This window comes from Rhinatrema bivittatum, chromosome 5 (genome assembly GCF_901001135.1).
Source record: "Rhinatrema bivittatum chromosome 5, aRhiBiv1.1, whole genome shotgun sequence".
Classification (NCBI taxonomy): Eukaryota; Metazoa; Chordata; class Amphibia; order Gymnophiona; family Rhinatrematidae; genus Rhinatrema; species Rhinatrema bivittatum.
The window spans coordinates 118,161,548-118,187,658 of record NC_042619.1 but is presented as its reverse complement, the minus strand read 5'-3'; the positions used below and the strand labels follow the sequence as shown (position 1 = coordinate 118,187,658).

Here is a 26,111-nt window from a genome sequence, read left to right as displayed (position 1 = left end):
TAACTGCGGATAGATAAGCTGCAATTAGGAGTGCAATCTGGATTGACAAAAGCTAAACCAAAGCTAGATATGGATCAGACTAGACAAACTACGGAATGGTAAACTGCAAATAGGAATGCTATCTGAAATGACAGTGTTAGTTTAATCTGAAAAGAGCCATTGAAAAATGGAAGGGCGTGATTTGTTTCGAATCAGATTAAACTAACACTGTCATTTCAGATAGCATTCCTATTTGCAGCTTACCATTCCGTAGTTTGTCTAGTTCGATCCATATCTAGCTTTGGTTTAGCTTTTGTCAATCCAGATTGCACTCCTAATTGCAGCTTATCTATCCGCAGTTACTGTCTGAACATGTTTAGATTTTATTTAGCTTGTTTGCATTTCTAGCTATTGTTTAGCCTGTCACACAAAAACATCACACTATTTAGCATTCTTCATGCTTGTTAATGTTAAATGTAAACCGAATTGATTTGTAACTTTGTTACATGAATTTCGGTATATAAAAATGCTAAATAAATAAATAAATAAATCATGGCATTCTAGCAAATCGTTCTCAAAGTGCTTCGCTGGTAACCTGCAAAGAGGCAGGCGCAGCATCACTACTTTAAAGGTAAAGCCAGAACCCCAGAGGGAAATAAATATGTAAAAAGAGAGGTTTTATCAGTTCAAAAATCCCCCAGCACAAATTCTAATGGGAGGAAATAGGAAGAGGGGGTTAGCGAAGAGCCAACTAGCCCAAGGCACTATTTTGCGCAATGACATCACTGCAGGCAATGATCCTGGAATAACAGAAAGGTGAAAACAGTTTAGAACCTGAGTCAGAGTGAAGGACTAGACACCTCAAGCAGAGCATCTGCTATGTTCACAACATATTAAAAACCAGCATCTTTCTGCTTATCTGTCCTTTGTTTTGCTCATCTTGTCATCGCGTGGGTAATGGACAGCAGCATTGTAACATCCAACAACGTTGAAAAGCATTGCACAGGCATAATTAAAGGCTATCCACCCTCTGTCTGCATTACGTTTCATCCTATGCAGGTCTGAAAAGGAGAGCAAGCGGCATTTGAACAACCCAACTCCTACCCTTCACAGAGCTGATCCATATTTATTTATTTCATTTTATTTTTATAGTCTGCTTTTTGATACTAGTACTATTCATGGATGCTACGCCAAGGCTAAGCATAAACAGGAGCTGCCTTCCCTTTTCAGTACATGTCAGTCAGTTCGCTCTCCAGAAAAGATATGGTAGGTAATGTTTTCCTTCCTTGTCCCTTCAGAAGTTGTCATACTGAGGCAGCGCAGGCTGAATAAGTGTTTCTATCAAACCAAAGGGGCACAGCAGAAATACGAACCAAATTTTCCTGTGTTTGCTCAAATGGAACAGAGGGACAAACAACACTGAAGTGGTCCAAAGTAATTCTTTAGATAAGTTTACCAGTTAACATCTTCAGGAAAATTACCATTTCATTGTAGCTAAGGCATTCTATTTATCCAGATGACCAGACCTAATCATACTGGGTCAGACCAAGGTCCATCGAGCCAATCCAGGTTGCAAGTACCTGGCAGATCCCATAAAGTAGATCTAATTCCTGTTACTCACTGCCAAGGACAGCAATCACTTTTGTTAGTCTGCTTATGTATTGTGCACTTTTCCTCCAGAAACTTGTCCAAACCTCTTTTAAACCCTGCTGTGCTGGTCACCTTGATCATGTCCTCTGACAACAGATTCCTCAGTGCACTCATTGAAGAAGTAGTTTCGATGATTTATTTGGAATCTGCTGGCTGTTAGTTTCATGGAGTGTCCCTTTGATTTAGTATTATTTGAAAGGGTAAATAACCCTCCTTTATTTATGCATTCCACCCCACTCATGGTTTTATAAAAACTTCTTCCATGCCCCCTCGCAGCTGTCTCTTTTCCAAACTGAAGACCCTTAGCCTGCGTAACTTCTCATCGTAGAAGAAACATTCCATCCCTTTTATCATTTTTTGTGGCCCTCTTCTGTACTTTTTCTAATTCCGTTATGTCTTTCTTGAGATGGAGCAACCAGAACTGCACATAGTACTCAAGGTACAGTTGCACCATGGCTTGACACAGAGGCAACATGCAGATAAAGGTGAGCTGGTTGATATAGTGTATTTGAACTTTCATAAGGTACTTGACAAACTTCCCTATGAGAGACTCCTCAGGAAAGTACAAAGGCAAGCCGTGTTCTGTTGTGGATTGGTAACTGGTTAAAAGGCCGGAAACAAAGGGTAGGACTAAATGGTCTGTTTTCCAAATGGAAAAAAGTTGGTAGTGGAGTACCAGTACTGGAATCTTTGCTGTTTAACATATTCATAATTGATTTTGAAAGGTAACAATGAGTGAGGTAATTAAATTTGCAGATGACACACAAATAGTTACACTTGTTAAAAGGGTAGTAGATTACAGAAGGCCCTTGTGAGACTAGAAGACTTGGCAAATGAATGGCAGGTGGAATTTAATGTAGAAAAGTGCAAAGTGATGCACATAGGGAAAAATAATCCCAATTACAGATACATGAAGCTGGGTTCTGTATTGGGACTCACTATCCAGGAAAAGGATCTTGGAGTCTTGTGGACAATATGTTGAAATCCTTGGTTCAGTGCATGGCAGTGGTAAAAGCAAATAGAATGTTAAGAATGAACCAAAAAAAGAATGGGAAATAAAATGGAAACTATCATATTTATTTATACCTTCAAAAAATTCTAAAAGATTGGTAAGAAAAGACTTGCCCTTGTTAAAACTATGTTGACTATTCCCCATTAAGTCATTTTTATCTATATGGCCAGTGATTTTTCTTTTAACCATTTTGCCCAGCATAGGCTTCAGGTTCACCAGTCTATAGTTTCCAAGATCACCCCTGAGCACTTTGTAAAAATCTGTATCAAATAGCTACCTTTCAGTCTTCAGGAATCATGGCCATTTTAAATAAAAGGTTACAGATTACTAGTACAGATTAGCTATTTCATGTTTTAGTTCTTTTACAACTCTGGGGTAGATGCTATTCTGTCCCAGTGATTTGTTGCTCTTTAGTTTGTCATCTGATCTATTATATCCTCCATTGTCACAAATATTTTTTACGTATTTATTATTATCTGATCATCATTCCACCTTTCAGGCCCTTTGAAGTGGATTACATTCAGGCACTATAGGTTTTTCCCTATCCCCAGAGGATTTACAATATTTCAAACAACTCCATGTGGCCTCATGTACATGCATATATAGCCACCCGGCAATCTATGACAGTATTTTATAACCCGCACATATCGGATACACATGTATTATAAAATACACATATGTCTGTCCCGCAACATATGCGCATATGTATGCTAATGCACAAATACATACAATGCATTGAAAGCAAGTATTTTGATGCGTTGAGCATTGCATACTTTTCCTACCAATTTGAAAAATATAACATGCATGTGAAAATAAAGTAGGACTTGCTCACATAAAACCCGATCTCTGCATATGTCAGTCTATTTGATAACGTGTACATAATTGAAATTACCAGTTTTCTGATTCCTTCACCAGGTCATCGAGACCTTCCTGGTTCTTTAGCCTGAACTCTCCCCAGTTCTCCCCACCAGCCAACAGTACACAGTGATATTGATTATGCAAGATAATTAGCCGGTGTAAAATTACACAAGAATGTTGCCAAATATATGCGCATAAGTCTCTTATAAAATAGCCACCCATAAGTGTACATGTTGGCCACGCCCTGGAATGCCCCTAGACCGCCCCTTTTTTCGCACGTATATGTTCACGCGAAAAGTAAAGTACACATGTACTTTCAATGTTTATAAAATAGCAATTACACAAGTACAAGCTACTTGCATGTGCTCATGCTTATTTTTACGCAAGTAACTTTGAAAATTCATTCCTAAGTTTGTACCCGAGGCAATATTTGTTTTACTTGCTCAGAATCTCCACCATTAAAGAATGTTTCATGTGTGGGTACGTTCCCAACATCCACCTCCATAAAGACCAAGGCAAAGAATTCATTCAGTTTTTCTACTATTTCCTGGTCCTCCCTGAGCACCCCTCTGTCATCTAGTGACCCAGCTGACTCCCATACAGGCTTTTTGTTTCAAATGTACTTGAATTTTTTATTATTATTTTTGCCTCACTGGCAAACTTTGTCTCAAAGTCTTTCTTGACCTGTCTAATTATGGTTTTTCAGCTAACTTGCCAGTGCTTATGCTCATCATGTGGGTCTACTTTCCATTTTTTTGAACGAGCATTAACGAGCATTAAACCATGTTAGCAGTCGTTTGTTCTTCCTTCATCCTTTTTTAATGCATGGAATACATTTTATCTCAGCTTCTGAAATGGTATTTTTAAACAATGTCCATGCCTCATGCAAACTTTTAACCCTTGCAACCACTTTTAGTTTTTTTTCTAGTTTCTTCATTCTTTCATAATCTGACTTTTTAAAGTTATATGTTACTCTAGTAGTTTTACTTAATGTCCTCCCTCCAGAGATTGTCAAATTTTCATTATGATAGTTATTGTTTAGCAACCTCACCACAGTAATCCCTCATACCAGGCTTTAAATTCCACTGAGGACCAAATCTAATGTAGCTGCCCCTCTCATCAGTTCTAGGCCCAGTTAATCCTTAAGCTGTGGTTTATGGCCTTTCTTCCATGTCTTGACTATAGGAAGAAAATTTAGTGAATCAGTCTCATTTACTCCTCAGTAGCACCTGTTGAAATCCAGCAGACTCTCCGTGAACCCCTGACTATAGGAAGCCCTTCATGACGTCCAGTCAGCATATTGGAGCTGTGGTATACTGTCAGCTTAGCTCACACAACTAGTCACAGCTTTCCAATAAAACTGAACACAGTTAAGAAACTAAAACCCAGTTCTCTAAAGCAGTCACCATCCCAGACAGAGGGGCTACATTACCGAAAGGGCTAGCCCACTTAGCATTCCTGAAACAAAGTTGTATATGGTAGAAGTACATTACATTTCATTGAAATGGTTAAGTACTTTGAAAGTAGGTGAAAGGGACAATTTTTAGATTAGCTTTCCTGGGATTGTCTACGAGATTTTTCCTGTCCTCTTGCATATGTGTGTATCTGATCATAAGACCCTCTCTAACCCAGCCCTTCCCTTACCTAAGCCCAGACCTTTGTGACGTCTTAAAGGGGGACCACTTCCCCTATTTGGCAATTTCGTGGAAGGACCTACTATATAGAGAAAAGGAGGCTTATTAAAACAGCAGTACTAGCAAACTGGGTTGTTGTTTTTTTATTTTAGTAGACAGTTAAAATAAACCCAATCAGTATGATTTTTCCGTCTCTTTCTAATTTTCCATTCATTTCTCAGGCACAATTATTGTTATGGTATTTGGAAGCTCCTTTGGCTCAATCACTCTCATCGTTATGAATTTGAGTAGAAGAGGGCACTGCTGTGCTGATACTCATTAGAAACCCAAGAAGGTAGACACATGCAACTCATGAATACAGCCTGAACAGTTGAAGATTAAATGTCAGCAAAAGTTAAGGATTTTTTTTTTTTTTATGGTACATGATCCTAATGAAAGGTTCATACTTGTGGTTAGAGCAATAGACTGAGAACCAGGGAAACAAGGGTTCAAATCCCACAACCCCACTGACAATCCTTGTGACCCTGGGTAAGTCACTTTATCTCCTGTTGCCACAAATACCCTCTTAGGTTGTAAGCTCTTTGGGTTCAGGGACTTATTATACCTTTTATTTATTTATTTATTTATTTATGAAACTTTTAATATACTGACATTCATAGGGCATATCATGCCGGTTTACAAAAAAACTGAAGCAGGTAGAAAATACAAAGAACAGGGGGGGGGGAGGGGGGAGAGGGGGAGCAGGCAAGAAGAGGGTGAGAGGGGGGCAGGGGAAGAGCAGTCATCCTGAGCACTTTTGGAAAGGTGGACTTAAATTCCAAAATATATTATTAATAGTATTCCTAAAAGTAGAAAAGATGAGGAATGATAGCTATTATGACAATAAAGAAAGAAAAGAAAGCATATACAGAGAACTAGCAACAGAAAAAGAACCAGCTAGAAATCTGCTTTAATATAGCTGTCTTTACAGAAATAATCATGGTCTGCAGGACTAGTGATCCATTGCATAAACACCATCCAGAGCTGCTCCCTGCAGCAGTGTTGCAGTGAAAGGAATCACTAGCAATGCTGGATCTGGGAGATGTCTGCCAGCCATCGAGTCCTTAGGACTAAGAGATGGACAAATAAGTCATTCTTTGAACTACGCTACACACATTTTGACAAATTTGTTCTGTGAATAAGTTCACAGATGTGAAGGCAGTTCAGACCAAAACAGTTTTCATAATTTTCATGTCATGCACACCGGGGTCCTGTCTGGAAATCCACGAATATTTGTCCGTTTCACGTGCTCCCTTCAAAGCTTTTTTCAGTAAACTTAAACATGTCTGGTAAGGCATTTACAGTGATGTGCTGGGGTTGATAGGGAGAGGAGTGCAGTGCTCCTTGTTAAACGATTTTATAAAAACAAAACATGCCTTGCTGGAGCAGAGCTGGTGAGCGCCCTTTAATAAAGACCTGACACACGTAGCTGGAGCATTCCCACAGCTTGCAGATGTGTATTCCCATTGCCTGCAAATCAGGCTTGGCAACTGACTTTTTCGATTGGTTCATCCCTGTTTAGGACCATGCTATTTAGAAACTGGATTGCTAGTTTGCTGGCTTGGGTTTGCACGTGTGGTGGGGAGGCTTTGTAATGCATCCTCGTTTTAAAACCTCTTTATAATCAGACGAATGACTGTAGTTAAATAATAACAGGTTTTGCATGCAAATCCTGTTAACTGGGCTGTTGCTTTTTAAAATTATTATTATTATTATTGTGTTTCCCCTTTCTGCAGGTAGTATGTGCTGCTGATCCCAAGAGATTCAGAGGGTGCAAAGTGCATGCAAACAATAAGTCTAATTGGCATGAACTATCTGAACACTTGAAACAGGCAATATATCTTTTCACTGTTGAAACACACAAACAAGTCCACACAGGCACATCCATAACAGCTATTTACATAGTCTGGTATTAATTCAATTCATGCACAAGCAAGCTGTGTGATGGATCATTTTCATTGTACATCTGCACCCACTGAACCAGCTTAACACATTATAGCTATTCAGCTTTTATGTAAACCTCACACCTGATGTATATTCTGAAAATAGGATTTTTCCCCTCTGAAGAAAACAGGAGCATGACTTTGAAACAGAGGGCCTTCTGTAGTGATAATGTCATACAGCACTGTAATCAGATAGGTCAGGAGTGTTAGGCCCCACTGGCTTCAGGATTCTTAAGGCCGGAGGTCAATCAGATGAAGTAGTGGACCAGGGGATGCAACATGGGTTGTATAGGGCAGACCAGATCCCTCTGATGATGGTGGCCCTCGCTTCTGGATAGCAAAGATTGTTCCGGATTAAAGGGAACTCCACTTTTTTTTTTTTTTTTTTAGGTACACTTAGTCTGGTGTAATAAGTCCAGGCCCACTCATTGAATTTATGGTTCTAAAAACAAGTCAGATTGTTTACAAAAAGATATTTACAAAGCTTACTTCACAAGCAAATTAAGTCAATTTCAAGCTTAAACAGTGACAGTAGAAAACAAATTACAACCCTAGAGGCATTCATTTTGGGTAGGGCTAAACCAAGTATCGTTCAAACTCAAAAACACTTCAATGCTTGCCATAGCTGTAGGTTTGAGTTGTGGCTTCCTTTAGCTGACTGTTAGCACATAAGGTTGGAAAGTTCCAGAAATGGCAAGGAGATCCCAGCTGAAGAAGCCTGACTCCCTTTTAGTATCCAGTTTGGTGAATGGTATTACGCATTATCACCAGATGTACGTGCCAAAAAGGATTCTAGGAAAGAGGAGATTCCTTAGAATGTACTGTATCCTTCCTCCCAGGGCCAACAACAAGCCTAGTCTAGGAATGGACTAGAAAGCTAAACACCATGCTAGCACAGGAGCTAGCCCAACAAGAGATGATTTCTCTTCAGCTTCCTCCTGCATATCTGAAACTATGGGGTCCCTTACACAGACAAACCACTCAAAGCCTAGTTCACAGGAGCCTCTAACACACAGTTATTCAATGACTGAAACACCCAAAGACTTCATCCATTGCACGAACACTCAGTACACGTACAACATTATTGAGCAGCTGGTTCCACTGTGCAGGGGCTACAGCACTTAGGGGCCGATGCAATATTTATGCACAGAAAGTGGGCACAGAACAGTCAGCACCCGCTTTCCTAATGTGCCCCCAGGTGTCCCTCCTGAGGGCGCCATGCAATTTAGGGGTCGTGTTATCAAGGAGGTGCTAGGGTCGCTTGCACGCCCCTAGCGCCTCCTTGATAGGAGAGTCAGCCCTCCACCGGTTAGGAAAACCAACGCTGAATTTATCGGCGTTGGTTTTCCTAAATGGTGCTCAGCCAGGGGTTCAGGAAACGAATGCTTGTCAATTGAGCGTCCGTTTCCTGCACCCGACTGCCGGCACTTTTTTTTTTTTTTTTTTTTTTAATTTCAGTATTATTCCTCCTACTTAATATCACAACGATATTAAGTAGGAGTCAGTACAGAGAAGCAGTTTTTTCTGCTTTTCTGTACTAGTTTAAGGAGCACTTATTGAATAAGGGGATTAGTTAGTGCCTAAACAAGCCATGTCCAACTGTGGGTTATACAGTATGCTCGGCTGAGCACACTGTATTGCATCGGACCCTTAAACTTTAAAAAAAAACTCACCCTATATTTGACCCTTCTTCCAAGACGAGCATTTCACATTAAAGCCACACTTTGGGAAATGATCAGAGTGAAACGTCTCAGTACAATCCATTTTTCAGGCATGCTGGATAGAACTATATTAGCAGGTTCCGTACAAGTGAATTATTTTTATACAAGAGCAAACATGAAAGGAGACTATTAGAAAAAAGTTATTAAGCTGGCTCAGTGGAAGTGCTGTGTGCTGCCATGTAGAAGGTCCCCTGTCTGATCCCCGATTTGGGTCTTCCACTTCCCCGGTTAACTGGGGCTGAGAATGCTGCAGAGACAGTATCCGCAGCCCCCGATGGGGGAGGGGGAGGAGTTGTGGCCCAGTTTAGTAGCCAGATACAGGCCGTACAATTACAGGGTTCTGGAAGGCATTCTGCTGCATGGCCTCTGAAGCAGGACCAGATTAAGTATGGTGGGGATTATCAAATAAGTGGAAAAACTCCTGGCTAATTTGTGAATGAAGGCTCATGGCACCAGATCTCAGCCCCAACTCCAACTGAGCTGGAAGCTCACAAGGAGCAAAAGAAAACTAGTGCGTAAAAAAAAAAAAAGAAAAAAAAGAAAAGAAAGAAGGTATTACGTGGGGCCATAATTTAAAAAAATACATTATTTTTATTCATAAAAGTGTAAGTCTATAGAATAAAATGCATTAAGACAAAAATTTTAAACAACAGAGCCAAGAAACGGGCTAATTGATGTTCTGAAAACTCTAACTCATAGGATTACTTTAACATCAGTAGTAGGGACGTGAAAATATTTGCTGTGAAAGTAAAAACTGTGACAAAATGTACAAAATAATTCTACTTTCACAAATTCTTACAATTTAGAATTCAATGCAAACATTTTTTTTGACAAAACAGACAAAAAAAACAAAACTGTATTCCTGCTCATAAAGTTTTCTTTAAAAAAAAACAACAAAAAACTGAAAAATATGCAAAGCCGAGTAAACCCAGCAAATTTTGCCATTTTGAGTCTTTCAAGTGGAAACTCTGCTTTTAATGCCTTTAGTGAGCATTTTCAAGGGCACACAAATTTGCCTGAATATATGCAACAATATTTGCAGAAGAAAAAGTTCATTTTTCACAGGTCCTTCGTCATCAGGAAACAATAGTGCACTGTACCAGAAACACATTGTCAAATACTGCAAGTTTATAATTTGTGACTATTCAGTGTCTCAACAAAATAAACCATAATTGTGCTTTATAGTTACAGGACTGAAATTATGCCAGTAATGAGCAAAGGGTTCTAACTTATTGCCGCTGGCTATCTGAAAGATAACGTACTCACCTAAGTTTTTCCCATGTCTCCTCGCCGAACTTCTCCACAACAAGTGATTTCAAGCAGGTGTTGATAAATCCGTACTAAAAACAAAAAGAAATAACATGTTAAAATTAACCAAATATCTAGAAAAAAATATATAGTTTGGGTAAATGTTAAGCTTATGCATGAAAACTGAAAAGAACTGGAAATTCTTACACTGAATGAAAACAGTCATCTTTTGTTGAATTATATTGGTTTTTATGTATATCGAAGCTTTCTTCTGAGTGCAGACACCCTCCAATTCACACATGCAGTCCAACTCAGAATAGGAATATTTCAAAAGCTAAATCAAGTGGACTCTGATAGAAACGTTTTACAAATCATAAGCATGAGGAAAGCGTTCATAAACCACCAATCTTTATTTACAGAAAAAAAGGCTATTGCTGAAAGCTTTTACCATGGTTCTCTGCTTAGCTCTCCCTGTGTCCTTGCTCTCTGTTTCTGGATTTGACTTGTCTCTTGGTGAGTTGTTTTTCTCCTCCTTGAAGCATCGTCACACCGGCAGCAGTGACTATTTTGCACCTTGTACATATCCTAGCACCTCTCCTGGAGAGGAAGAAGGTGGAGTCCTACAGGGTTTTTTTTAGATATATGGGATCTGTCATTTGCCATCATCTTTTTCCTTTTAAAGCTGAAAGTAATTATGATAGCCAACTTTTAAAATCCTGATTCCTCAAGACAAGGCAGCAAAGGCTTCTGCCCCTCCATATTCCCACCCACCCCATGTTGTTGCTTGCTGACTTGCCCAAATATGGACCTCCTAGGAGACCAAACAAGATAGCCAATAACACATCTCTGCCGATGCAGATTACATACAAATTCTGGATTCCCCCTCTGCATGATGGTAACGTTTTTCTGTTTCGTGGTTTACAGATCTTCCTATATCGAAACATGAACCAGTATCAAATTCATTTTTTGTAATACACCCCCCCACCACCCACCACACACACACACACTCCTTTCATCTGGCATGGATCACCTTTGGGCTCTGCAGGGATAGAAAAGAACCTGTCTGCACCCCCAGAACCAAAGTTCCTTCCACTGGGGAATAGCAATTGCTATGGGGCCCAAGGAGAGGCAAATACTAAAAACAGGAATCCACAGCAAGAGTGTTGCTTCAAAATAGAAAAAAAAATGTATTGCAGAGTTTAATTTATACAAATCAAGGGAGTTGGGAACAAAAACATGAAAAAAAATTTAATAGCACAGCCCAACAGTTAAGAGCAAAACAGCTTCTCAGGTCCAATCACAAATGCACCTTACCAGTTGTTACTCAGTTTTTATTTCTCACAATACCTGAGCACAGTCAAAAGAATTTCATCCTTTCTGGCTCCTGACCAAGGCCCCTTACATTCCTCCAAGTCCCAGTAAAATAAAAACAAAACAAAAAAGGGGAATCTCTCTCCTGAATTCTATGTCCAGCTTTGGATTTCCCAAGGCAGAAAAAGCGTCCCTGTTGACTGAAGGATCCTTTATCGTCAAGAAGACCCTGAAAGATAAGGCAGGATCCCTTTGTCCCTTCAGCAACTGCCACCTCAAACTCTCTAGCCCTGAAGTCCTCAAGAGCTAACCTCCAAAACTGCAAACTCCGCAGACTCAAAAGACCTTCTCACAACTCCTCTCCTGCCCTCATGACAGACGCTTTTATAAACCTCCCAAGACTCATCCCCTTTGGGGGAAGGCAACCACCATCACTCAACAACTAGATACACACCTCCCAAACCTTCCATCCTGGAAAATTCTTAGAGAAGACACCATTTAATTATTATAGTAATGCCCAAGCCGCCTTACATTATAATTCAACAAATTACCAAGACCCCCACATAATATCCATCCTATCAGCCATGACTGGTGCCACATTATCATCAATAACCCAGTCAAAGAAACAGTTGTAAGCCCTGTTCTATTCTCTTCTGGGGCACAAGGACATAGCTGGGAGCAGTGGTGCCATCATGCACCTCATGGGGGGATCATGGGTTCTTCCGACAAGGGGGAAGACTTGCTTTAGGATCCTTAGAGTTCAGGACCTTCTCAGTACCTCCTGTAGAAGAAACACACAGCCACAACCAAGACGTGCTGTTACTGAGGTATTTGTGGAATGGTAATGATTTGACAACATATGCATCTTTTTCTGGTAATATCCACAGCAGAAACACAAATTCAGTTCAGCAGTCAGTAGCAGGGGCTTCCTCTAATTGCCAGAACCCTATCTGGATACTCTCAGAGATTTACCAACTTTGGGACCCCCTCTTTGACACAGGCACCAGCCAGCTCTGTGGGTGCAGTGGGTGTTTGAGCACCCCCAATATTGAGCAGATTCCTTCGCTGTGTCCAGGAAGGGCTCATTGATGTTGAGTTTAGCACCCCCAATCATTTTGAAAAGTTGGCTTCCATGCTCTTTGGTAACTGAATCAAGCTAATGACTTCTCCTTTTCCTCTGAGAATTGCAGGGCAGTTTCCCAGCACTAGAATGAGATCCTTCTCTCTCCAGTGATTTCCCCTCTGAAACCTTCTCTTCACATAGATTTTAGAAGACCTTCCTGCTTCCTCTCTCCTAGTTGCAGAACCTCTTCAGCACTAGAACACACATTCCTAAGAGCTTGGACTACTCCAAAAGTCTATTTCCACTTCTTACATGATTCCAAGAAGAGCAAGAAACCCAGGATAAAATTTCCCCTCAAAAGGAATCTTATTAGATTCTAGTTTAAAACTCCTCAAGGCTTCTCCCTCTCCTGCAGCTCCAGGGACTCTGATCTCGAGTTGTGGACTGCCAGTAGAGAAAGACCAGAGAAACGACTGAGCTCCTTGAATTTTATTCACTCACCAAAAACCTTAGAGACCTCCCAGTGGACAAATACTATAACCACCATATCTAAACCTATTGTAAACAGTAAAGAAAAAAAATAAAGAGCTCCCCTCACTTAAGTAGAGCAGTGCAGCTCAGCTGCAAGAGGAAGTGACAGCAGAGCAAGGTTCAACTTCCTCCCCCTCTACTGCCACCACCCCCCACAGGAAGAGTAGGAGGGGGGGTCTGACAGTCCAAATAAGGAATAACATAGGAAAAGAAAAAAAGGATGAGAAACACATAGAGCCTGGTACAAGCTGCAGGGGAAGACAGGAGGTAGTACTGGCAACAGGGAAACACAGCCCACACAGCCCACATGAGAGAAGCAGCAGCAAGAAACTATGAGGAATTGTAGAGCCTGAGAGGAGTGGTCCAGGAGAGGCTGCTGAGGAGGAGGAGGCAGCTGAGAATCAAGCTGCACGGAGGACCAGATCCAGTAAGAGGAGCCCTGCTCCAGAGACGGAGAGCATCAGCCCTGCTCCAGAGAGAGACCCACCCCAGATCAGATCTAGAGGCGAGAGACCTGTGATAGGGGGAGAGAGAGAGCCTACCTTTCTGGACATGTGAATCCAGCCAGGGCCAGAGAGCGGGTCGCAAAGAGAGTATCTCTGAGAAAGCTATGAGAGGACTCTAGAGCTGATGAAATCCAAGAAGCAAACACCCCTGAACTGCCTCTGTGTGACAGAGTAAGATCAACTGTGAGCTTTAATTTTCTCTTCCTTATTACATTTCGGTAGGGACACTTAATTTTTTAATTTTAACAGCTTAGCTTCCCCCAGTTCACTGGGACGGTAACTAGCAACCAGGCGCATGGGCGTGTGCACATATGTCGGCCCGCACCCAGGGACGTGGCCATTTTATAACATTTGTGTGCATATGCGCACATGTTATAAAATAGCCTGCCGCGTGCATGTGTGTGCCAAATTTTAAGTGGGCACACGCAGGTGTGTGCAAATCCCGCTTTTACCTCGTAAACTGGGAGATTTTAAAGTGGCGTGCACCAACACTATTCCCAGTTTATCCCCAGTTCACCCAGTTAAGACATAAGTCCTCCACATCCCCCTAGTATAATAGCCTTCATTCCCCCCAGTTAGCCCCGAACTATAAAACCCCACTTATCTGCCTAGTTTTCTTTCTTTTTTAACTTACTCATCATCCATAGCAGAAGTAAAGTTACACAGCAGGGGACCTCAAAGTGAACTGGGTTACACAGAAACATAGAAATGACGACAGAAGAAGACCAAATGGCCCATCCAGTCTGCCCAGCAAGCTTTCACACTTATTTTTCTCATACTTATCTGTTACTCTGACCACTGAGGTCAGGGCCCTTATTGGTAACTTTTTGGTTCTAATTCCCCCCCCCCCCCCCCCCCCAAATGAATGTAGAGAGTAGTGCTGGAGCTGCATCAAAGTGAAGTATTAAGTCTAATTGGTTAGGGGAAGTAACCGCTGCAATAAGCAAGCTACTCCCACACTTATTTGTTTACCCAGCCTGTGCAATTTAGTCCTTGTTGGTTGTTGTCTGAAAATAAACCCTCTTTTCTTCATTCCCCCTTCCGTTGAAGCAGTGAGTTGCGTTGTATGGGGTAGATTAGGCTTGATACTTCACTTTGATGCAGCTCCATCACTGCTCTCTACGTCAGTGGCAGGGGGGTGGGGGGGGGGAGGAAATTAGAACCAAAAAGTTATCAATAAGGGCCCTGACCTCAGCGGTCAGAGTAACAGATAAGTATGAAAAAAATAAGTGTGAAAGCTTGCTGGGCAGACTGGATGGGCCGTTTGTTCTTCTTCTACCCTCATTTCTATGTTTCTATGTTTCTATATTCAAAGTGAAGTATCAGGCTTTACTAGTTCGGGATAGTAACTGCCTTAACAAGCAAGCTACTCCCACGCTTATTTGTTTACCCAGACTATGCAGTTCAGTCCTTGTTGGTAGTTGTCTGAATTTAAATCCTCTTATCTTCATTCTCGTTCAAAAACGATTCACATCCCTAATAGTTAGTGATTGTACCTTGGCCACAGGGGCCTGGACTACATATAAAAGGAACCAGGGCAAAGTAATATGGATTAACATCCCTTCTTCGCAATAAGTATATTCATCAAGAATCCATTCCCCAATAAAACGCAGCTGACAGGCCACATTGTAAGCTCAGAAGTCAGGCAGGCCCAACCCTCCCTGAGTTTTAGGGTGCACCAGTGTTTGATATTTAATCCAGGCGCGCTTACCTGCCAATAAAAATTTGATCAGCCCCCCCCCCCTGCAATTTTTTAAGATCATGAACCTTGAGCCAAAGAGGTAGCATGTGCAACTTATATAGCAATTTAGGAACAATCATCATTTTGATTAAAGCACAATGCCTTGAGAAAGTGAGGGGAAGAGACTGCCAAGCCTGCAACTGTCGCCCCAAAGTAGCCAAGATTTCACATATATTGAACTCATAGAGCTTATCCAACTCTCTTGGGATCCAAACCCCTAAGTATTTCAGTTTCCCAGGTGCCCATGTAAAAGGAAATGAGCCTGGCCACATCATAGGGAGCTGTGGATGTAGGGCCAATGCCTCAGACTTGGAAAAATGTATGCAAAGGCTCGCTATGTCTCGGAACTGTGTGAAAATCGATAGTATAACTGGCACACTCTGTCGGGGCCGGCCTACGAATAACAAAATATCATCTGCAAATATAGCAATTTTGACTGGATGTCCACTCAAACTGATCCCCCAAAATCCTTTTTCCCGCCGGAGTTTTTCAGCTAGTGGCTCAATTGCTAATACAAATAGCAAGGGAGAAAGTGGACATCCCTGCCGTACACCACATTGTAGGGGAAATGGGACCGACAGGCCTCCGTTAATAAGAATTCTAGCACTAGGATTGTGGTATAGGACTTGTAACTACGCGACAAAATCCCCAGCTATCCCATATTGCTGGAGCACCCAAAACATATAATTCCAGGATAGGAAGTCAAAAGTCTTTTCGGCATCTAAACTCAGAAGAAGGGCTTCCTCCTGTGAATGTTAAGCAATGAGCCTTCTCACATTTTGCATCTCCTGGCGACGAGGGACAAAGCCAGTCTGATCTGAGTGCACCAAGTAGGCAAGATAGTAGAGATGTGCATTCGTTTATCACGAATTAGGCAATTTCAATGAAATTGCCTAATTTGTTGTGGTTTGGGGGGACCTGAACCACGAAACGGATTTTCCCCGAGCTTCGGGGAAAATTTGTTTTTCGGGTTAGTGCAGGGGGAGGGGGAAGGGGCACATTTATTAAAAAAACAAAAACCCACCCCAACCCTTCAATTTTACTTTCTTACACCCCCCCCCCCCCCCACCATCCCGATCCCTCCCCAAGACTTACTAAAAGTCCCTGGTGGTCCAGCGGGGTCCCGCGAGCGATTTCTCCCTCCATGCTGTCGGGCCTGCTATGACTCAAAATGGCGCCGATAGCGCCATTATGATGTCACAGGGGCTACCGGTGCCAATGGTCAGCCCTGTCACATGGTAGGAGCATATCACATGGTAGGAGCATGAGACAGGGGCTGACCAATGGCACCGGTAGCCCCTGTGACATCGTAAAGGCAAGGCTATCGGCGCCATTTTGAGTCATAGCAGGCCCGAGAGCCCGACGGCATGGAGGGAGAGATCGCTCGCGGGATCCCGCTGGACCACCAGGGACTTTTAGTAAGTCTTGGGGAGGGATCGGGATGGTGTGTGTGTGTGTGGGGGGGTTATAAGAAAGTAAATGTGAAGGGTTGGTGTGGGGGGTTTTTCCGATTCGTGTTTTGTTTTTTATTCGTTTTTCCGGTTTTGGGTTCGGGTTCCAGTTTCGTTTTTGGCGAAAAACAATCCGTGGGAAAACGAGCGCCCGAACTGAAACCCGACCCAGAAAAATGAAGCTCATCGCTACAAGATAGTATTGAGCCGGGCCGCCAGGACCGCTGCAAGGATTGTTATGTCCACATTAATGAGAGAAATGGGCCTGTAAGAGCCCACATCTTGTGGATCCTGTCCCTTCTTTGGCAATAAGATGATAGTGGAGCAGTTTTCGCCCGGCGGGAGGCATTTAATCTGGATTAAAGAATTATAATATGATACTAGACAAGGCAATAATGGGAACTTTAGGGTTTCACACACACATTTTGGACCTTTTCTCTGGCTGCACGTCAAGGCCTCTTCTGCTGCCGGCTGCGGTAAAAGCACTGGTGGCACCGCAGTGACTCCTCTTTGGCCGCTGGATTATCCTTTTGCTGGCAGGGAGTGGGAACCTTGCAGCACGTCACAATTTGCACCGCCACGGGACCTTTCTTTGGCTGGCAGGGAGTGGGAACCCTGCCAGCATGTCACTGCTCCACACCTCCAACACTGCAGGTTTTTCTTGCCGCCAGAGTCTGGTGAGGTGAGGGTGCTGTGGCAGGAAAATTTCAGGGGACAATTTTGCCGCCTCAAAATCTTGCTGCGTGAAGCGGCCACCTCACCCTGCCTCATTATAGAACCGCCCCTGCTTGAGCCACAAGTGTTTTGTTTTTTTTAAAGATACATATACCTGCAATATAAACTTGAGAGATTGTAGAATATTGTGAGACATTATCATTTACATCATATTAATATTCTGAGAACTGTGACCGCATCTGCCCTGGACATGTTTGAAAGATACTTAACTGAAATATTTAAAAAATTCCACCAGAATCTCTTCCTCCAACTTCCAGGGCATTCTACCTCCATCTCTCTGACAGGGCTTCCCGAACCTGTCCTGGGGACCCAATTTATCTCATGCATATTCGTTGTGGACATCCTGAAAACAAGACTGGCAGCAGGATCCCCAGGACTGGCTTGGGAAGCCCTACTCTAAGAAGAAGGATGTGGATGAGGGGCAAGCTGGTGCCTCTTGGTTATCTTTTGATAGCCTGATTTTAACAGTAATCCTGAGGTAGCTCCAGTTATTCTTTCCACCTTACTCATGAGTTTCAGATCATGACTAGGTTCTCAGGTTGTTCTTCAGGCACAGGGATGTTTTTTTTCTTGAATTTAAAGTCAGAGTTTTTCCTGAAGTGGCAAAAGGCACACAGAGGAAGCAAATCCTACAAATGAGGCTGCCAACTTGAGCCTCTATGGGGCCTATTTACTAAATGTTGTTTTCTCCCATTTTCTGTCAATGGGAAAAATGCTTAGTAAATAAGGACCTTAGAAAGGTATCATTAAATATCAAAGTGTAGTTTATATTTTTATGAACCATCTCAGCTCTGTCTTTGAGTGATAAATTAATCCTGGTGGTCTTTCTAGTTCCATCTTCATCTACACCTGCAGCATCTATCTGAAAGAGTAATGGTGAGGTTAAGAATCCATAAGAATTATTCTAACATTTCTCTCTGCTTCTTTATTTTTTTTATATTTCTCTTATTTTTCATATTTGTGAAACTATGGTTAGATTTGATTTACTGAGAATTAGACCACTCCCTTAACTTTGGATTACATTTAATTGTGATATTTTTCCTTGCTATGGAGGTTATGTTTGATGTTATGTGCTGTTATTTCCAAACAAGATTGTTTTCTTAGGGGCGGATTTTAAAAGGGTTACGCACGTAAGTTACTCACGTAACCCTTAAAAAACCCGCCTGTGTGCGCCCCGGGATGCGCATATGTCCCGGGGCTTGCAAAAAGGGGTGGGGCCTGAGCCTCCAGGCACAGTGGCCATTTGCTGCTGTGCCTGGGATCGCAGGCCGGCCATCAGCCGACAGAAGTAACCTCTTCAACAAAGGTAAGGGAGGGTTCTAGTTAGGGCTGGGGGGTGGGTTAGGTAGGGGGAGGGGAAGGTGCGGGGGGGGGGGGGTGGAAGAAAATTTCCCTCCGAGGCCGCGCCGATTTCGGATTGGCCTCGGAAGGAATGGAGGCAGGCTGCGCGGCTCGGCGCACGCAAGTTGCACAATTGTGCACTCCCTTGCACACGCCGACCCTGGATTTTAAAACCTGCGCGAGGGCGCAGATTTGTTCGCGCAACCCGGCACGAACAAATCTGCGCCCGCGCGCAGGTTTTAAAATCTGCCCCTTAGTATTTAATTCTAAAATGTTAATGAAAAAAAACAACTATATTCATGAGCCTCCTTATCTCTCAATACAGAGAGTCACTCTCCTGACATTATGAACATCTGGATTTCGAGAAAGATCATGCAATAAGCATACTCATATCATGATTTCCGCTCAACTTGAAGCCTACAAGCTGAAAAACACTTTGCCACACTCCAGTCCACTACACTGCCTTGGTTTCATTATGCTCCAAACCATTCATGTGGCTCAACTCCATAGGGAAAAGTAGAGCACGTCCAATGATCCATCTGATGGTTAGTTACCAACTATTAAACACTTGATCTGTTATGTATTTTTTGGTTGATTTTTTCATGTTACATTTTACCTAACATCACAAAGTATCCGTACCGCAACTACTGGCACCTCAATGAAAGCGAGAAAGAAAAAGATGCTTCCAAGTATTTCCGTTTCTCTCTTCCTTTCTCTCTCAAATGTCTATTTTCACCGTAACAAATATAGAACAGTTGCAGTAGGCTGAAAGTAATTTGCAAAAATACTTTCCAGCCTTACAAAGTAACTCATCCACTATGATCATGGTACTCAGTTCCTCCCCAGAACTGGGTGCTTGAGTGTGAGGTAAGGAATATAAGGGCCGATGTAATAAGGTGCACTGAAGCTGCCGCGGGTTTGTAGCACATTTTCCCGCACAAAGCCCTATACAGGGATGTAATAAAAGTTTTGGGCACAGGAAAAAAAGCACAAACGAATGCGCTCACGGACCCGCGGTTTTTCCTGTGCAAATTCATGCTAACGGCATGCAAAGGAGGCGATTAGCTAATGACAGGCAATGCAGGGAGCCGCTCTAGTGCTAGTGCTGGTTTTTTTAATGTGGGTTTTTTACCGCCATGGTCAGGACATGAGTTAAGTGTCAGCGCCAACTCGGAGGGCCTATGTCGGTATCCGAGCATCATGAAAACCACCTAGCTGAGTGCCTATCTCGGCGTCCAAGTGGCCAGCTTAGCTAGGCACTTTTCTGGGTTTCGGAACAGCAACAGTATCTAGGCACTTTACTGGGTCGTGAATGTATGCTGTTGGGTGCCCAGAAAGGCGCCTAGCTACTATTGCTGCTCGGGCGCTGAGTTAGGCGCTTACTTGGTCATGCCCAAGTGGCAATGGTAGCTAGGCGCCTTTCTGGGCGCCTGATCGTGCAGATTTTTCTGCCATGAACAGAGCATGAGCGGCCTGATAGCGCCTGGCTAAGCGCTTATCTCGGCTTCTAAGTGGCCAGCTGTTCACGGCATCCGAGGTAGGCGCTTCCGAAACACGTCCAGAAGAGCGGCAAGATTGTTGTGAATTAGCATCCATGAAAATATTTGTCCTGTTTTCTGCAGCAGATTTAATTGAAATATTAAAAATACTTTCTAGGGTCATACTTTCACTTAATAGGGAGACCCGTTCGCTCGCTCACTCGCTTTTATGCGTGGATTATCGGCGCAGGCTTTGAGCGCAGATGCAGCCACTTACTACATAGGTCCTGTACCATGCTTAGGTACGCGCATTTTTCCGTACGTGCGTGCATTTCTGCACGCAAGTCATTTGCATAAATTTATTTTTTTTACATCCTGCGGAAGCTTCAGCCATGCGCGGTGATCAAAACCCGTGCACATAATGAGCGCCTGTTTTGCCGCGGGTCTTAAAACATCGGCCCCATGGAAAGGAGGAGGAAGAAGAGCCGAAAGAGTCCGGAAGCTGAATGTATCATTGTCTTCGGTATTCTGAGAAAACTGGGAGAGGATTAATTGATCTCACAGCTAGAATGACCATCAAAAATCAACAGCTGTAAAGTCAGCAACAACCAAGTTGAACTTTAATAAATTCATTAAAAGTGATGTATAACCAACCAATTAAATTCATCCACTTCATTTTTCAAATATAGTTTTAAACACATTTATTTCTACATTTTCTTCCTTTTTTTTAATCCTACTTTCAGAAAAGAAGGAGGCTTATGAGATCACTATGGTCTCTGTGTGTGTTTGGGTTCCCCTAATAACTTCAGTGTTTGATGTCTCATTCACACCAAATTTTCAAGATATGTCAGGGGAGACTTGAGGACGGTGGGGATTCTTTTGGATCCACATGTATGTGCATACCATGGACGAGTGTGTGCAAGTGCCAGTAAAGTAGACCATTATTTTCTGTGTGGAACTTGTTTTACTAAGCATAGGCTCAAGGAAAGAAATGATAGAATGATCTGCACTGCCATCGTGTGGAAGAAAGGGAATTCTGTCTTAAGAAAAGTCTGTCAGAACTGGAAAATAGGCTGCACCACAGGAGCCCTGTTCTTATCATTCTTATTTCTCCTTCCTTTTACCACATTATTACTTTGGCAACATGTGCAAATTGTCATGCCAATAAAGTTTCTTGAATTTGAACCTGCATCCACCAAACAGAAGCAAGAGGTGCAGAGTGGAAACTGTGTATGAAGACTGTCAAACATACCAGCAAAAATATAAACCCTGGGCAAGCACGTGTCAGAGGCAAACCCAAAAGAAATTGTGAGAATGTAACCGTCTCTTTTTAGTCAGTAAGGAGGTCCAGACAACTGATCCGTAAAGATAGACTTTTATTGCCAGCAAGATGCAGCTAAGACAAAGGCTCAGTACAACTGCATGCCCCTCCCCTCCAGGAGCAGACTCTTATGCACTTTACAGTTCTTATCTTTTACACATGCGTTCTAAGCATTGCTGAGCAAGCATATTCCGGCTGAAGGGGCTACTGACCCCCTCCCTAGACACCCGGGAACTTTCGTGAAACTTCTCCCATGTTCTGCAGGAGAGGCTGCTGGGACTTGCAGTTCTGGAAAGGAATTCGCGAGTCTGCAGTAATACAGCCCATCACATAATACATCCATTGTTCTAATCTAGGTTACAGCAGTGAAAGCTTATCAGAGAATAAGAACAGCGAAGCCAAAAAAATGAAAATGTGCAATGTGCTGACAGAGAGTTTCTCAATGTCCTAATTACAGCTGTATTGCAGACTGTAAGTAAACCCGTCATGAAGCAGGGAATTCTGGTACATGAAGTCCTTTGTCAGGTTGAAGCGTTCAGACCCCTTCATTCCCCCCTTTGATACTTATCATTATTTATGAAAAGTATCACACCATCACAACGCAACTGTGGAGCTGAAAAAACAGAAAACAAGAAAAATTAGCAATTTGAGTTCTCAGGGGGCCCTAATTTCCCAAACAGTCCGATGGTTTCTTCACGGGTTTGAGACGGATGGGCCCTATTGGCTCCACCCCCCTTTGTAGCCCGAACTTGTCATGTATGGGAAGATGGCCCAGGATAAAACATGAGGATGGTTAAACAGGTTCTATAGGCTCAGAGGAATACATGTACAGTGACAGGAGCTGCGTGGCTGTTTTGCGTTCAGCAATGTCCTTCATCACCTGACGAAGGCGGTTTGAGCAAGAAAGGAATAATTCAGGGTCCTAAAAGACAAAACAGAATTAAACTGGCTGGGATAACAAACAATCTCTTAAATCCACCGATCATGGAAAACCAACCACGGAATCCATTGGTCCAGTCCCAAGCACTATTCCACTGCTGGACAGGGACGTGTTCCATCTTGACCATGCGATCAGTGATGTCTTGGATAACCTTGTTTTTGGTCATCTACCTGTAAACAACAATTGGAGAGGTTAAATGTTCCACAAACCCTCCTTCCTGGGCCAGAGGATAATCTAAAACCAATCTATTCTGGTATACTGCAGTCATAATTTTGGTATTTTGTTTTGCCCAGAGTTTAAGAGCGAAAGCAGTCGTTGGTGATGAGCTCCAGGACTGCCTGAAGCCTGATGATTCGATGCAATTAATACTACTTGGAAGGGTTCCCGAGTTGCCCCTTTTTGCTGCTTCATCTGCTCTCTGATTTCCTTGACAATAGGGTTTGATTTCCTGGTGTGTGCTTTGCAATGCATTACAGCCACCTTGCGAGGTAGCCAAACTGCGTCTAGTAATTCACGTACTTCTGATGTATTGTTCAATTGTTTTCCCTCTATAATGCTCCATGCACTTGAATTGTAAGAAAGGCATATTTAGAGTCTGTATAGATATTTACAGTTTTCCTTCTGCCAACTGCAGAGCTCGAGTAAGGGCAATTAGTTCAGCTTTTTGTGCAGACGTTCCTGGGGGAAGAGGTTGAGCCTCAACGATTTCATCTTCGGATACAACAGCATATCCAGCAGAACGTATCTTATGAATGATTTTGGCTGCTCCCATCAGTTAATAAAGTCCAAGCTCCTTGCAGGGTTGATCCCTCAGGTCTGGTCTACTGGAATGTATTGTAGTCATGACTTCTTCACAATCATGGGCAACTGGTTCAGGTGCCGGCATAAGAGTGGCCGGGTTCAAGTTTTTGCTGTCTTGTATTTGAATTTCAGGTGTTTCACACAGTAAGGCTTAATACTTGACGAGACGTGAATTAGTCATCCATTTTGGTCCATGGGTCTCTAGCAGTCCTTGAATGGTGTGGGGAGTTGTTACGTTCAGAGTTTGACCAAAAGTTAATTTGACTGCTTCTGGAATTAGTAAGCATGCAGCCGCAATGCTTTGAAGGCAACCAGGCCATCCTTTTGCAACATTGTCCATTCCTTTTGAGAGATATGCAACAGGTCGCTCCCATGAGCCTAGAGTTTGAGTCAATACCCCAATGGCCATTCCTTTCTTTTCATCGACGAATAGATGGAATGGTTTCATTACATCTGGCAATCCTAAAACCAGGTGGTTCAATTAAGGCTTCTTTAATTGACGTAAGCTTGCTAGCTCGTGTCCTTCCCATTGAAAAGTTTGAGACTCTGATTCCTTACCCCGCAACTTGTCGTACAGGGGTTGGGCCATAACTGCATAGTTAGCAATCCACAGTCTACAGTATCCTGCAGCTCCAAGGAACGCTCGGAGTTCCTTCTTACAAGTGGGTACAGGTTGACCTCGTATTGAACTGGTGCGAGAAATTCCCAGACAACGGGTTCCTCCACGTATTTGGAAGCCTAAATATTCTACTTCCAACTCACAGATTTGCGCTTTCTTTTTACTTGCACGATATCCTTTTGAGTACAACGTCTTTAGCAGCTGAAGAGTGGATACTTCACATTCGAGGTACGTCTCTCGAAACACCAGAAGATCATCCACGTATTGTATTACTGGCCCATACATGACTTGGTACATCTTCAAGTCTTTTGCCAGTTGCTCACCGAACAGCGTAGGTGAGTGCCTAAACCCTTGAGGCAAACGAGTCCATGTGTACTGCTGCTTTATTCCAGTAGGTGCATTTTCCCATGTGAAAGCAAAAATCTTCTGACATTCCTCCGCCACCGGGACGGAGAAGAAGGCATCTTGAGATCAATGACACTGTACCACTTTGATGCAGGAGAGACTTGAGCCAAGATTGAATATGAATTTGGCACGAGGGCTACTAGATCTTCTACTTGACTATTCACTTTCCGTAGGTCTTGTACTGGTCGATAATCATCAGATCCAGGTTTCTTTACGGGCAACAAAGGGGAGTTCCAAGCAGATCGGATTCGTCGGAGAATGCCCAAGTCATACAGTCTCTGCAGATGTATCTGGATTCCTTGCCTGGCCATATATGGAATGGGGTATTGAGGTTGATTAATCACCTGTGCATTCTGTTTCATCTCTATCCATATGGGGGTAGCGTCGATAGCTATTCCTCCCGGGTTCTGTTCGAACCATACTTGGGGTACACTATCCATCAGTTGTCTTCGTTTTTGTTGAGGGGGGTGTTGTTTTCATATCGATGTTCGATGGTTCGTTCGACTATGGGAAGATGTAGTCTCCATTCTTCTTGGAGGGGACAGATGAGTATCACTGGATGGTCCCCGAAGGAGGCTTTAACTTCCCCTGTTGGTTGAAATCTCAATGTGGTCTGAGGCTTACACAGCAGGTTCCATCCGATAAGGGATACCATGGTCCCTCCTACTTGTATACTTCATTCTTTCTGCAGAGGGGCAGTGAGTACCTGACCTGAGGCACCCACTATAGAAACAGTCTCTTTCGTCGGGGGGGCCGATTGGTGCAGTCATGACAGATCGTTGGCCTCTGAGTCCAACAGGCCCCTGATTTTTGTTGTGTTACCTCGTGGATCTCCACCAGAGGGTCAGTGGGGATTCTTCCCTCCCGGTCTCTTCAGGCTGTATGCTCCTTGTCGCCTCCCCCGCCATCTGCCAGTGGGGGTTGTCCGATCTCCTTCCTCCTCGGCCCCTTTGTGTCGGTGCAGGTCCATTTTTGTCGTTAGTATTCACTGCAGGGCTCCCGTATTTCTTTTGCCATTCTTCACAGTCTCTCTTCCAATGGCCTTCATTTTTGCAGTACGCACACTGATTCTTTCCCAAGGGGGGTCTTGTTCCCCCTCCTCTTCGCGGTCTGCCATTGTCTTGGCTCCTTCCCGTCCGCGTGTCCTCGAGAGCGGCGGCTAACAGTCACTTTCTCCTTCATGTCTCTACTTGCTTCTCTCTTTTCTCTTCCACTTCTCTATTTCCACATACCTGGTCTGCTATAGCTTTTAACTGGCTGAGGCTCATGCCCTCAAAGCCTTCGGCCTCTGCAGCTTCTTTCGGATGTCGGGTCTCTATTATTAAGTTCCTGGTTGCAGGGACGGGCCCTTTTCTTCTCTTCCTGATCCCTGTTCCCATACATCTCAAAATACGATGAAAAGATCACAGTCCATCTGGAAATTGAATAGGTGACCTGCGCCTGGAGGCAAATCAGTTCTGACGAGGCTGAGAAGCTGCAAAACATTGCCTCCTTCATACTTGTAAGTTTGGCATTGGGTTAATTCAATAAAGTCAACCTGGATCTGCAGGCAAGGATCCAGGGGGGGCGCTTTAGGTGTGCAGGAGTGATGATCAAACCCTTGGAAGCCTTGTATCAATTACATTGCAAACACTAAGAACATATGGTAATAGCCAGAGCCCAGCCCCCACCAGTGGTCAAAGAACATAATTGCAATATATATATATATATATATGTGTGTGGGGGGGGGCTACTACTTTATCATTTGGGCCGACTCATATTTGCTCTTGTTCCTAATCTTGCAT

At 43.1% G+C, this 26,111-nt stretch overlaps 1 protein-coding gene across 2 annotated transcripts in view; it reads right to left on the bottom strand.

Annotated features, from left to right (window-relative positions):
• LOC115091516 (guanylate cyclase soluble subunit beta-2-like) overlaps positions 1–26,111 on the bottom strand; it is a 143,222-nt gene that overhangs the window by 97,404 nt on the left and 19,707 nt on the right. Inside the window, exon 2 of one of the 2 annotated variants that reach the window (XM_029601721.1) lies at positions 10,103–10,176. The gene's annotated coding sequence lies outside the window, so the exon portion shown is untranslated. Of the gene's footprint in view, positions 1–10,102; positions 10,177–26,111 lie in introns of those variants that run through there. The other variant, XM_029601720.1, reaches the window with a different exon arrangement.